This window comes from Crinia signifera, chromosome 6 (genome assembly GCF_055691185.1).
Source record: "Crinia signifera chromosome 6, ASM5569118v1, whole genome shotgun sequence".
NCBI lineage: Eukaryota > Metazoa > Chordata > Amphibia > Anura > Myobatrachidae > Crinia > Crinia signifera.
In genome coordinates, this window is record NC_139222.1 from 217,123,460 (window position 1) to 217,136,897 (window position 13,438).

The following is a 13,438-nucleotide window of genomic DNA, read 5'->3' on the forward strand; positions in this document are numbered from 1 at the left end:
GTCAGGGACACAGGCATGCGGCAGCAAAGAGCGAGGAGACAGCTGGCTGCTGCTGCTTGCCTGTTGGTCGTCTGCCTAGTGGGTGTGTGTCTGTTGACGCGACGTCAACAGACGGGGCGGAGCACATGCAAATTTGGCCTCCTACCCAGCTGAGGCACCCTGCCCGCCCGCCGACGACCTAATCACAAAATCAGTTGGATGGCTACTCGTCCTCCGGTCCCTGTCCAGCACTTCAAGTCCTATTCATACCTGCCGTACAGCCTGGTATCTTTCAGACTGCAACGTCAAAGAAGTGATGTGTGTGTGTTAGATGTGTCCGTGGTGCTGATCTCTTCTCCACCAGTGTTGGTGGCCGAATTCCGGTTTGCGCGCTTTGCTGGGACCCCATTCGGGTTATCGCTTCTCGGCCTTTTGGCTAAGATCAAGTGTAGTATCTGTTCTTATCAGTTTAATATCTGATACGCCCCCTATCTGGGGGCCATATATTAAATGGATTTTTAGAACAGGGAGATGGAAGAAGAGCTTGCTCTGTCCACTCCACGCATTGACCTGGTATTGCAGTACTTCCAGGACCGGTGCACCTTCCTAATCTGTTATCCAAAAAAAGACTATTTCCATTCCTGGCACTTGATTTGGAGTATCAATTGTTTGTGCACCTTTGTATTTAGAAATGCATGCATTTGCTGCTTCAAGGTTTAACCCTTGTGCATAAATACTTTCAAATCCTGCCTCAGTGTATCATTTTGTGACTATTTCTTGACTCCTTGAATTGTACTTTCTGGAATCGAGGCAGTTAATTACTTGACGTGACACTACACTTGATATCAGCATATGCGGCCTAGCCAAAAGACCGGAAGCCTGCCTAAATTAAAGGACTTATCAATCGCTGCGACCTCCCAATAAATATGCAAACGCTATGTGACTTACCTACGATCTTACCACGGAAACATCAACTGGATCAAAGCAATGGAATTTTTGGACCCCCTCCCTCTCGATTTGAAATGGCTTGTTTTTTTTTTTTTTTCTTGATCTCTTATATATTTTTTTTCTTTTCTTTTTGCGCTCTCTTTTCTCTCTCTTTTGTTTTGGGAATTTTTTTTCCTCTTTATTCTCTTTTGTTTTGGGAATTTTTTTTCCTCTTCCATTTTTTTCCAAGCCCAACAATTGATGATCATTGAGAGGGGGATTTAGAAAAAGTATCACTTACCTTCTTCGGACCATCATTTGGGTGGTAACTGCCAATAAAAGAAAACATTGGCCCACCCAGCTCACCTACACATGACTGTCCTGTCTGCCTGTCTGTTCCAAGTGACTGTCTGGCTGTCAGGTTCCGCCGGATTCCGAGTGAGCAGCTTGTGATGTCATAGAGGGCAGATTGTGATGTCACACAAAGGGTCCTGCCACATGAATGCCTGTCCATCTGACTGTCTACTACTACTGCTGCTGAATGGGCTCAAAACAGGAAAGCCGTCATTGCACCTGATTGTGCAAGATTCCTCCTTCTCCTCTGCAGCAGCTAGCTGATTGATTTACTCAGCAGCAGTTCGTCAGGGACACAGGCATGCGGCAGCAAAGAGCGAGGAGACAGCTGGCTGCTGCTGCTTGCCTGTTGGTCGTCTGCCTAGTGGGTGTGTGTCTGTTGACGCGACGTCAACAGACGGGGCGGAGCACATGCAAATTTGGCCTCCTACCCAGCTGAGGCACCCTGCCCGCCCGCCGACGACCTAATCACAAAATCAGTTGGATGGCTACTCGTCCTCCGGTCCCTGTCCAGCACTTCAAGTCCTATTCATACCTGCCGTACAGCCTGGTATCTTTCAGACTGCAACGTCAAAGAAGTGATGTGTGTGTGTTAGATGTGTCCGTGGTGCTGATCTCTTCTCCACCAGTGTTGGTGGCCGAATTCCGGTTTGCGCGCTTTGCTGGGACCCCATTCGGGTTATCGCTTCTCGGCCTTTTGGCTAAGATCAAGTGTAGTATCTGTTCTTATCAGTTTAATATCTGATACGCCCCCTATCTGGGGGCCATATATTAAATGGATTTTTAGAACAGGGAGATGGAAGAAGAGCTTGCTCTGTCCACTCCACGCATTGACCTGGTATTGCAGTACTTCCAGGACCGGTGCACCTTCCTAATCTGTTATCCAAAAAAAGACTATTTCCATTCCTGGCACTTGATTTGGAGTATCAATTGTTTGTGCACCTTTGTATTTAGAAATGCATGCATTTGCTGCTTCAAGGTTTAACCCTTGTGCATAAATACTTTCAAATCCTGCCTCAGTGTATCATTTTGTGACTATTTCTTGACTCCTTGAATTGTACTTTCTGGAATCGAGGCAGTTAATTACTTGACGTGACACTACACTTGATATCAGCATATGCGGCCTAGCCAAAAGACCGGAAGCCTGCCTAAATTAAAGGACTTATCAATCGCTGCGACCTCCCAATAAATATGCAAACGCTATGTGACTTACCTACGATCTTACCACGGAAACATCAACTGGATCAAAGCAATGGAATTTTTGGACCCCCTCCCTCTCGATTTGAAATGGCTTGTTTTTTTTTTTTTTTCTTGATCTCTTATATATTTTTTTTCTTTTCTTTTTGCGCTCTCTTTTCTCTCTCTTTTGTTTTGGGAATTTTTTTTCCTCTTTATTCTCTTTTGTTTTGGGAATTTTTTTTCCTCTTCCATTTTTTTCCAAGCCCAACAATTGATGATCATTGAGAGGGGGATTTAGAAAAAGTATCACTTACCTTCTTCGGACCATCATTTGGGTGGTAACTGCCAATAAAAGAAAACATTGGCCCACCCAGCTCACCTACACATGACTGTCCTGTCTGCCTGTCTGTTCCAAGTGACTGTCTGGCTGTCAGGTTCCGCCGGATTCCGAGTGAGCAGCTTGTGATGTCATAGAGGGCAGATTGTGATGTCACACAAAGGGTCCTGCCACATGAATGCCTGTCCATCTGACTGTCTACTACTACTGCTGCTGAATGGGCTCAAAACAGGAAAGCCGTCATTGCACCTGATTGTGCAAGATTCCTCCTTCTCCTCTGCAGCAGCTAGCTGATTGATTTACTCAGCAGCAGTTCGTCAGGGACACAGGCATGCGGCAGCAAAGAGCGAGGAGACAGCTGGCTGCTGCTGCTTGCCTGTTGGTCGTCTGCCTAGTGGGTGTGTGTCTGTTGACGCGACGTCAACAGACGGGGCGGAGCACATGCAAATTTGGCCTCCTACCCAGCTGAGGCACCCTGCCCGCCCGCCGACGACCTAATCACAAAATCAGTTGGATGGCTACTCGTCCTCCGGTCCCTGTCCAGCACTTCAAGTCCTATTCATACCTGCCGTACAGCCTGGTATCTTTCAGACTGCAACGTCAAAGAAGTGATGTGTGTGTGTTAGATGTGTCCGTGGTGCTGATCTCTTCTCCACCAGTGTTGGTGGCCGAATTCCGGTTTGCGCGCTTTGCTGGGACCCCATTCGGGTTATCGCTTCTCGGCCTTTTGGCTAAGATCAAGTGTAGTATCTGTTCTTATCAGTTTAATATCTGATACGCCCCCTATCTGGGGGCCATATATTAAATGGATTTTTAGAACAGGGAGATGGAAGAAGAGCTTGCTCTGTCCACTCCACGCATTGACCTGGTATTGCAGTACTTCCAGGACCGGTGCACCTTCCTAATCTGTTATCCAAAAAAAGACTATTTCCATTCCTGGCACTTGATTTGGAGTATCAATTGTTTGTGCACCTTTGTATTTAGAAATGCATGCATTTGCTGCTTCAAGGTTTAACCCTTGTGCATAAATACTTTCAAATCCTGCCTCAGTGTATCATTTTGTGACTATTTCTTGACTCCTTGAATTGTACTTTCTGGAATCGAGGCAGTTAATTACTTGACGTGACACTACACTTGATATCAGCATATGCGGCCTAGCCAAAAGACCGGAAGCCTGCCTAAATTAAAGGACTTATCAATCGCTGCGACCTCCCAATAAATATGCAAACGCTATGTGACTTACCTACGATCTTACCACGGAAACATCAACTGGATCAAAGCAATGGAATTTTTGGACCCCCTCCCTCTCGATTTGAAATGGCTTGTTTTTTTTTTTTTTTCTTGATCTCTTATATATTTTTTTTCTTTTCTTTTTGCGCTCTCTTTTCTCTCTCTTTTGTTTTGGGAATTTTTTTTCCTCTTTATTCTCTTTTGTTTTGGGAATTTTTTTTCCTCTTCCATTTTTTTCCAAGCCCAACAATTGATGATCATTGAGAGGGGGATTTAGAAAAAGTATCACTTACCTTCTTCGGACCATCATTTGGGTGGTAACTGCCAATAAAAGAAAACATTGGCCCACCCAGCTCACCTACACATGACTGTCCTGTCTGCCTGTCTGTTCCAAGTGACTGTCTGGCTGTCAGGTTCCGCCGGATTCCGAGTGAGCAGCTTGTGATGTCATAGAGGGCAGATTGTGATGTCACACAAAGGGTCCTGCCACATGAATGCCTGTCCATCTGACTGTCTACTACTACTGCTGCTGAATGGGCTCAAAACAGGAAAGCCGTCATTGCACCTGATTGTGCAAGATTCCTCCTTCTCCTCTGCAGCAGCTAGCTGATTGATTTACTCAGCAGCAGTTCGTCAGGGACACAGGCATGCGGCAGCAAAGAGCGAGGAGACAGCTGGCTGCTGCTGCTTGCCTGTTGGTCGTCTGCCTAGTGGGTGTGTGTCTGTTGACGCGACGTCAACAGACGGGGCGGAGCACATGCAAATTTGGCCTCCTACCCAGCTGAGGCACCCTGCCCGCCCGCCGACGACCTAATCACAAAATCAGTTGGATGGCTACTCGTCCTCCGGTCCCTGTCCAGCACTTCAAGTCCTATTCATACCTGCCGTACAGCCTGGTATCTTTCAGACTGCAACGTCAAAGAAGTGATGTGTGTGTGTTAGATGTGTCCGTGGTGCTGATCTCTTCTCCACCAGTGTTGGTGGCCGAATTCCGGTTTGCGCGCTTTGCTGGGACCCCATTCGGGTTATCGCTTCTCGGCCTTTTGGCTAAGATCAAGTGTAGTATCTGTTCTTATCAGTTTAATATCTGATACGCCCCCTATCTGGGGGCCATATATTAAATGGATTTTTAGAACAGGGAGATGGAAGAAGAGCTTGCTCTGTCCACTCCACGCATTGACCTGGTATTGCAGTACTTCCAGGACCGGTGCACCTTCCTAATCTGTTATCCAAAAAAAGACTATTTCCATTCCTGGCACTTGATTTGGAGTATCAATTGTTTGTGCACCTTTGTATTTAGAAATGCATGCATTTGCTGCTTCAAGGTTTAACCCTTGTGCATAAATACTTTCAAATCCTGCCTCAGTGTATCATTTTGTGACTATTTCTTGACTCCTTGAATTGTACTTTCTGGAATCGAGGCAGTTAATTACTTGACGTGACACTACACTTGATATCAGCATATGCGGCCTAGCCAAAAGACCGGAAGCCTGCCTAAATTAAAGGACTTATCAATCGCTGCGACCTCCCAATAAATATGCAAACGCTATGTGACTTACCTACGATCTTACCACGGAAACATCAACTGGATCAAAGCAATGGAATTTTTGGACCCCCTCCCTCTCGATTTGAAATGGCTTGTTTTTTTTTTTTTTTCTTGATCTCTTATATATTTTTTTTCTTTTCTTTTTGCGCTCTCTTTTCTCTCTCTTTTGTTTTGGGAATTTTTTTTCCTCTTTATTCTCTTTTGTTTTGGGAATTTTTTTTCCTCTTCCATTTTTTTCCAAGCCCAACAATTGATGATCATTGAGAGGGGGATTTAGAAAAAGTATCACTTACCTTCTTCGGACCATCATTTGGGTGGTAACTGCCAATAAAAGAAAACATTGGCCCACCCAGCTCACCTACACATGACTGTCCTGTCTGCCTGTCTGTTCCAAGTGACTGTCTGGCTGTCAGGTTCCGCCGGATTCCGAGTGAGCAGCTTGTGATGTCATAGAGGGCAGATTGTGATGTCACACAAAGGGTCCTGCCACATGAATGCCTGTCCATCTGACTGTCTACTACTACTGCTGCTGAATGGGCTCAAAACAGGAAAGCCGTCATTGCACCTGATTGTGCAAGATTCCTCCTTCTCCTCTGCAGCAGCTAGCTGATTGATTTACTCAGCAGCAGTTCGTCAGGGACACAGGCATGCGGCAGCAAAGAGCGAGGAGACAGCTGGCTGCTGCTGCTTGCCTGTTGGTCGTCTGCCTAGTGGGTGTGTGTCTGTTGACGCGACGTCAACAGACGGGGCGGAGCACATGCAAATTTGGCCTCCTACCCAGCTGAGGCACCCTGCCCGCCCGCCGACGACCTAATCACAAAATCAGTTGGATGGCTACTCGTCCTCCGGTCCCTGTCCAGCACTTCAAGTCCTATTCATACCTGCCGTACAGCCTGGTATCTTTCAGACTGCAACGTCAAAGAAGTGATGTGTGTGTGTTAGATGTGTCCGTGGTGCTGATCTCTTCTCCACCAGTGTTGGTGGCCGAATTCCGGTTTGCGCGCTTTGCTGGGACCCCATTCGGGTTATCGCTTCTCGGCCTTTTGGCTAAGATCAAGTGTAGTATCTGTTCTTATCAGTTTAATATCTGATACGCCCCCTATCTGGGGGCCATATATTAAATGGATTTTTAGAACAGGGAGATGGAAGAAGAGCTTGCTCTGTCCACTCCACGCATTGACCTGGTATTGCAGTACTTCCAGGACCGGTGCACCTTCCTAATCTGTTATCCAAAAAAAGACTATTTCCATTCCTGGCACTTGATTTGGAGTATCAATTGTTTGTGCACCTTTGTATTTAGAAATGCATGCATTTGCTGCTTCAAGGTTTAACCCTTGTGCATAAATACTTTCAAATCCTGCCTCAGTGTATCATTTTGTGACTATTTCTTGACTCCTTGAATTGTACTTTCTGGAATCGAGGCAGTTAATTACTTGACGTGACACTACACTTGATATCAGCATATGCGGCCTAGCCAAAAGACCGGAAGCCTGCCTAAATTAAAGGACTTATCAATCGCTGCGACCTCCCAATAAATATGCAAACGCTATGTGACTTACCTACGATCTTACCACGGAAACATCAACTGGATCAAAGCAATGGAATTTTTGGACCCCCTCCCTCTCGATTTGAAATGGCTTGTTTTTTTTTTTTTTCTTGATCTCTTATATATTTTTTTTCTTTTCTTTTTGCGCTCTCTTTTCTCTCTCTTTTGTTTTGGGAATTTTTTTTCCTCTTTATTCTCTTTTGTTTTGGGAATTTTTTTTCCTCTTCCATTTTTTTCCAAGCCCAACAATTGATGATCATTGAGAGGGGGATTTAGAAAAAGTATCACTTACCTTCTTCGGACCATCATTTGGGTGGTAACTGCCAATAAAAGAAAACATTGGCCCACCCAGCTCACCTACACATGACTGTCCTGTCTGCCTGTCTGTTCCAAGTGACTGTCTGGCTGTCAGGTTCCGCCGGATTCCGAGTGAGCAGCTTGTGATGTCATAGAGGGCAGATTGTGATGTCACACAAAGGGTCCTGCCACATGAATGCCTGTCCATCTGACTGTCTACTACTACTGCTGCTGAATGGGCTCAAAACAGGAAAGCCGTCATTGCACCTGATTGTGCAAGATTCCTCCTTCTCCTCTGCAGCAGCTAGCTGATTGATTTACTCAGCAGCAGTTCGTCAGGGACACAGGCATGCGGCAGCAAAGAGCGAGGAGACAGCTGGCTGCTGCTGCTTGCCTGTTGGTCGTCTGCCTAGTGGGTGTGTGTCTGTTGACGCGACGTCAACAGACGGGGCGGAGCACATGCAAATTTGGCCTCCTACCCAGCTGAGGCACCCTGCCCGCCCGCCGACGACCTAATCACAAAATCAGTTGGATGGCTACTCGTCCTCCGGTCCCTGTCCAGCACTTCAAGTCCTATTCATACCTGCCGTACAGCCTGGTATCTTTCAGACTGCAACGTCAAAGAAGTGATGTGTGTGTGTTAGATGTGTCCGTGGTGCTGATCTCTTCTCCACCAGTGTTGGTGGCCGAATTCCGGTTTGCGCGCTTTGCTGGGACCCCATTCGGGTTATCGCTTCTCGGCCTTTTGGCTAAGATCAAGTGTAGTATCTGTTCTTATCAGTTTAATATCTGATACGCCCCCTATCTGGGGGCCATATATTAAATGGATTTTTAGAACAGGGAGATGGAAGAAGAGCTTGCTCTGTCCACTCCACGCATTGACCTGGTATTGCAGTACTTCCAGGACCGGTGCACCTTCCTAATCTGTTATCCAAAAAAAGACTATTTCCATTCCTGGCACTTGATTTGGAGTATCAATTGTTTGTGCACCTTTGTATTTAGAAATGCATGCATTTGCTGCTTCAAGGTTTAACCCTTGTGCATAAATACTTTCAAATCCTGCCTCAGTGTATCATTTTGTGACTATTTCTTGACTCCTTGAATTGTACTTTCTGGAATCGAGGCAGTTAATTACTTGACGTGACACTACACTTGATATCAGCATATGCGGCCTAGCCAAAAGACCGGAAGCCTGCCTAAATTAAAGGACTTATCAATCGCTGCGACCTCCCAATAAATATGCAAACGCTATGTGACTTACCTACGATCTTACCACGGAAACATCAACTGGATCAAAGCAATGGAATTTTTGGACCCCCTCCCTCTCGATTTGAAATGGCTTGTTTTTTTTTTTTTTTCTTGATCTCTTATATATTTTTTTTCTTTTCTTTTTGCGCTCTCTTTTCTCTCTCTTTTGTTTTGGGAATTTTTTTTCCTCTTTATTCTCTTTTGTTTTGGGAATTTTTTTTCCTCTTCCATTTTTTTCCAAGCCCAACAATTGATGATCATTGAGAGGGGGATTTAGAAAAAGTATCACTTACCTTCTTCGGACCATCATTTGGGTGGTAACTGCCAATAAAAGAAAACATTGGCCCACCCAGCTCACCTACACATGACTGTCCTGTCTGCCTGTCTGTTCCAAGTGACTGTCTGGCTGTCAGGTTCCGCCGGATTCCGAGTGAGCAGCTTGTGATGTCATAGAGGGCAGATTGTGATGTCACACAAAGGGTCCTGCCACATGAATGCCTGTCCATCTGACTGTCTACTACTACTGCTGCTGAATGGGCTCAAAACAGGAAAGCCGTCATTGCACCTGATTGTGCAAGATTCCTCCTTCTCCTCTGCAGCAGCTAGCTGATTGATTTACTCAGCAGCAGTTCGTCAGGGACACAGGCATGCGGCAGCAAAGAGCGAGGAGACAGCTGGCTGCTGCTGCTTGCCTGTTGGTCGTCTGCCTAGTGGGTGTGTGTCTGTTGACGCGACGTCAACAGACGGGGCGGAGCACATGCAAATTTGGCCTCCTACCCAGCTGAGGCACCCTGCCCGCCCGCCGACGACCTAATCACAAAATCAGTTGGATGGCTACTCGTCCTCCGGTCCCTGTCCAGCACTTCAAGTCCTATTCATACCTGCCGTACAGCCTGGTATCTTTCAGACTGCAACGTCAAAGAAGTGATGTGTGTGTGTTAGATGTGTCCGTGGTGCTGATCTCTTCTCCACCAGTGTTGGTGGCCGAATTCCGGTTTGCGCGCTTTGCTGGGACCCCATTCGGGTTATCGCTTCTCGGCCTTTTGGCTAAGATCAAGTGTAGTATCTGTTCTTATCAGTTTAATATCTGATACGCCCCCTATCTGGGGGCCATATATTAAATGGATTTTTAGAACAGGGAGATGGAAGAAGAGCTTGCTCTGTCCACTCCACGCATTGACCTGGTATTGCAGTACTTCCAGGACCGGTGCACCTTCCTAATCTGTTATCCAAAAAAAGACTATTTCCATTCCTGGCACTTGATTTGGAGTATCAATTGTTTGTGCACCTTTGTATTTAGAAATGCATGCATTTGCTGCTTCAAGGTTTAACCCTTGTGCATAAATACTTTCAAATCCTGCCTCAGTGTATCATTTTGTGACTATTTCTTGACTCCTTGAATTGTACTTTCTGGAATCGAGGCAGTTAATTACTTGACGTGACACTACACTTGATATCAGCATATGCGGCCTAGCCAAAAGACCGGAAGCCTGCCTAAATTAAAGGACTTATCAATCGCTGCGACCTCCCAATAAATATGCAAACGCTATGTGACTTACCTACGATCTTACCACGGAAACATCAACTGGATCAAAGCAATGGAATTTTTGGACCCCCTCCCTCTCGATTTGAAATGGCTTGTTTTTTTTTTTTTTCTTGATCTCTTATATATTTTTTTTCTTTTCTTTTTGCGCTCTCTTTTCTCTCTCTTTTGTTTTGGGAATTTTTTTTCCTCTTTATTCTCTTTTGTTTTGGGAATTTTTTTTCCTCTTCCATTTTTTTCCAAGCCCAACAATTGATGATCATTGAGAGGGGGATTTAGAAAAAGTATCACTTACCTTCTTCGGACCATCATTTGGGTGGTAACTGCCAATAAAAGAAAACATTGGCCCACCCAGCTCACCTACACATGACTGTCCTGTCTGCCTGTCTGTTCCAAGTGACTGTCTGGCTGTCAGGTTCCGCCGGATTCCGAGTGAGCAGCTTGTGATGTCATAGAGGGCAGATTGTGATGTCACACAAAGGGTCCTGCCACATGAATGCCTGTCCATCTGACTGTCTACTACTACTGCTGCTGAATGGGCTCAAAACAGGAAAGCCGTCATTGCACCTGATTGTGCAAGATTCCTCCTTCTCCTCTGCAGCAGCTAGCTGATTGATTTACTCAGCAGCAGTTCGTCAGGGACACAGGCATGCGGCAGCAAAGAGCGAGGAGACAGCTGGCTGCTGCTGCTTGCCTGTTGGTCGTCTGCCTAGTGGGTGTGTGTCTGTTGACGCGACGTCAACAGACGGGGCGGAGCACATGCAAATTTGGCCTCCTACCCAGCTGAGGCACCCTGCCCGCCCGCCGACGACCTAATCACAAAATCAGTTGGATGGCTACTCGTCCTCCGGTCCCTGTCCAGCACTTCAAGTCCTATTCATACCTGCCGTACAGCCTGGTATCTTTCAGACTGCAACGTCAAAGAAGTGATGTGTGTGTGTTAGATGTGTCCGTGGTGCTGATCTCTTCTCCACCAGTGTTGGTGGCCGAATTCCGGTTTGCGCGCTTTGCTGGGACCCCATTCGGGTTATCGCTTCTCGGCCTTTTGGCTAAGATCAAGTGTAGTATCTGTTCTTATCAGTTTAATATCTGATACGCCCCCTATCTGGGGGCCATATATTAAATGGATTTTTAGAACAGGGAGATGGAAGAAGAGCTTGCTCTGTCCACTCCACGCATTGACCTGGTATTGCAGTACTTCCAGGACCGGTGCACCTTCCTAATCTGTTATCCAAAAAAAGACTATTTCCATTCCTGGCACTTGATTTGGAGTATCAATTGTTTGTGCACCTTTGTATTTAGAAATGCATGCATTTGCTGCTTCAAGGTTTAACCCTTGTGCATAAATACTTTCAAATCCTGCCTCAGTGTATCATTTTGTGACTATTTCTTGACTCCTTGAATTGTACTTTCTGGAATCGAGGCAGTTAATTACTTGACGTGACACTACACTTGATATCAGCATATGCGGCCTAGCCAAAAGACCGGAAGCCTGCCTAAATTAAAGGACTTATCAATCGCTGCGACCTCCCAATAAATATGCAAACGCTATGTGACTTACCTACGATCTTACCACGGAAACATCAACTGGATCAAAGCAATGGAATTTTTGGACCCCCTCCCTCTCGATTTGAAATGGCTTGTTTTTTTTTTTTTTTCTTGATCTCTTATATATTTTTTTTCTTTTCTTTTTGCGCTCTCTTTTCTCTCTCTTTTGTTTTGGGAATTTTTTTTCCTCTTTATTCTCTTTTGTTTTGGGAATTTTTTTTCCTCTTCCATTTTTTTCCAAGCCCAACAATTGATGATCATTGAGAGGGGGATTTAGAAAAAGTATCACTTACCTTCTTCGGACCATCATTTGGGTGGTAACTGCCAATAAAAGAAAACATTGGCCCACCCAGCTCACCTACACATGACTGTCCTGTCTGCCTGTCTGTTCCAAGTGACTGTCTGGCTGTCAGGTTCCGCCGGATTCCGAGTGAGCAGCTTGTGATGTCATAGAGGGCAGATTGTGATGTCACACAAAGGGTCCTGCCACATGAATGCCTGTCCATCTGACTGTCTACTACTACTGCTGCTGAATGGGCTCAAAACAGGAAAGCCGTCATTGCACCTGATTGTGCAAGATTCCTCCTTCTCCTCTGCAGCAGCTAGCTGATTGATTTACTCAGCAGCAGTTCGTCAGGGACACAGGCATGCGGCAGCAAAGAGCGAGGAGACAGCTGGCTGCTGCTGCTTGCCTGTTGGTCGTCTGCCTAGTGGGTGTGTGTCTGTTGACGCGACGTCAACAGACGGGGCGGAGCACATGCAAATTTGGCCTCCTACCCAGCTGAGGCACCCTGCCCGCCCGCCGACGACCTAATCACAAAATCAGTTGGATGGCTACTCGTCCTCCGGTCCCTGTCCAGCACTTCAAGTCCTATTCATACCTGCCGTACAGCCTGGTATCTTTCAGACTGCAACGTCAAAGAAGTGATGTGTGTGTGTTAGATGTGTCCGTGGTGCTGATCTCTTCTCCACCAGTGTTGGTGGCCGAATTCCGGTTTGCGCGCTTTGCTGGGACCCCATTCGGGTTATCGCTTCTCGGCCTTTTGGCTAAGATCAAGTGTAGTATCTGTTCTTATCAGTTTAATATCTGATACGCCCCCTATCTGGGGGCCATATATTAAATGGATTTTTAGAACAGGGAGATGGAAGAAGAGCTTGCTCTGTCCACTCCACGCATTGACCTGGTATTGCAGTACTTCCAGGACCGGTGCACCTTCCTAATCTGTTATCCAAAAAAAGACTATTTCCATTCCTGGCACTTGATTTGGAGTATCAATTGTTTGTGCACCTTTGTATTTAGAAATGCATGCATTTGCTGCTTCAAGGTTTAACCCTTGTGCATAAATACTTTCAAATCCTGCCTCAGTGTATCATTTTGTGACTATTTCTTGACTCCTTGAATTGTACTTTCTGGAATCGAGGCAGTTAATTACTTGACGTGACACTACACTTGATATCAGCATATGCGGCCTAGCCAAAAGACCGGAAGCCTGCCTAAATTAAAGGACTTATCAATCGCTGCGACCTCCCAATAAATATGCAAACGCTATGTGACTTACCTACGATCTTACCACGGAAACATCAACTGGATCAAAGCAATGGAATTTTTGGACCCCCTCCCTCTCGATTTGAAATGGCTTGTTTTTTTTTTTTTTTCTTGATCTCTTATATATTTTTTTTCTTTTCTTTTTGCGCTCTCTTTTA

At 45.8% G+C, this 13,438-nt stretch overlaps 9 non-coding genes across 9 annotated transcripts; all 9 read left to right on the forward strand.

The window, feature by feature from the left end:
* The first annotated feature begins 395 nt into the window (after positions 1 to 395).
* On the forward strand, positions 396 to 586 carry LOC146011948 (U2 spliceosomal RNA). The gene has a single exon (XR_014445126.1). It is a non-coding gene; the product is annotated as a U2 spliceosomal RNA (small nuclear RNA).
* Positions 587 to 1,941: 1,355 nt separating this feature from the next.
* On the forward strand, positions 1,942 to 2,132 carry LOC146011949 (U2 spliceosomal RNA). Its single transcript, XR_014445127.1, has one exon. It is a non-coding gene; the product is annotated as a U2 spliceosomal RNA (small nuclear RNA).
* Positions 2,133 to 3,487: 1,355 nt separating this feature from the next.
* LOC146011950 (U2 spliceosomal RNA) lies at positions 3,488 to 3,678 on the forward strand. The gene has a single exon (XR_014445128.1). It is a non-coding gene; the product is annotated as a U2 spliceosomal RNA (small nuclear RNA).
* Positions 3,679 to 5,033: 1,355 nt separating this feature from the next.
* LOC146011952 (U2 spliceosomal RNA) lies at positions 5,034 to 5,224 on the forward strand. Its single transcript, XR_014445130.1, has one exon. It is a non-coding gene; the product is annotated as a U2 spliceosomal RNA (small nuclear RNA).
* Positions 5,225 to 6,579: 1,355 nt separating this feature from the next.
* LOC146011953 (U2 spliceosomal RNA) lies at positions 6,580 to 6,770 on the forward strand. The gene has a single exon (XR_014445131.1). It is a non-coding gene; the product is annotated as a U2 spliceosomal RNA (small nuclear RNA).
* Positions 6,771 to 8,124: 1,354 nt separating this feature from the next.
* Positions 8,125 to 8,315, forward strand: LOC146011954 (U2 spliceosomal RNA). The gene has a single exon (XR_014445132.1). It is a non-coding gene; the product is annotated as a U2 spliceosomal RNA (small nuclear RNA).
* Positions 8,316 to 9,670: 1,355 nt separating this feature from the next.
* Positions 9,671 to 9,861, forward strand: LOC146011955 (U2 spliceosomal RNA). The gene has a single exon (XR_014445133.1). It is a non-coding gene; the product is annotated as a U2 spliceosomal RNA (small nuclear RNA).
* Positions 9,862 to 11,215: 1,354 nt separating this feature from the next.
* On the forward strand, positions 11,216 to 11,406 carry LOC146011956 (U2 spliceosomal RNA). The gene has a single exon (XR_014445134.1). It is a non-coding gene; the product is annotated as a U2 spliceosomal RNA (small nuclear RNA).
* Positions 11,407 to 12,761: 1,355 nt separating this feature from the next.
* Positions 12,762 to 12,952, forward strand: LOC146011958 (U2 spliceosomal RNA). Its single transcript, XR_014445136.1, has one exon. It is a non-coding gene; the product is annotated as a U2 spliceosomal RNA (small nuclear RNA).
* Positions 12,953 to 13,438: the final 486 nt, after the last annotated feature.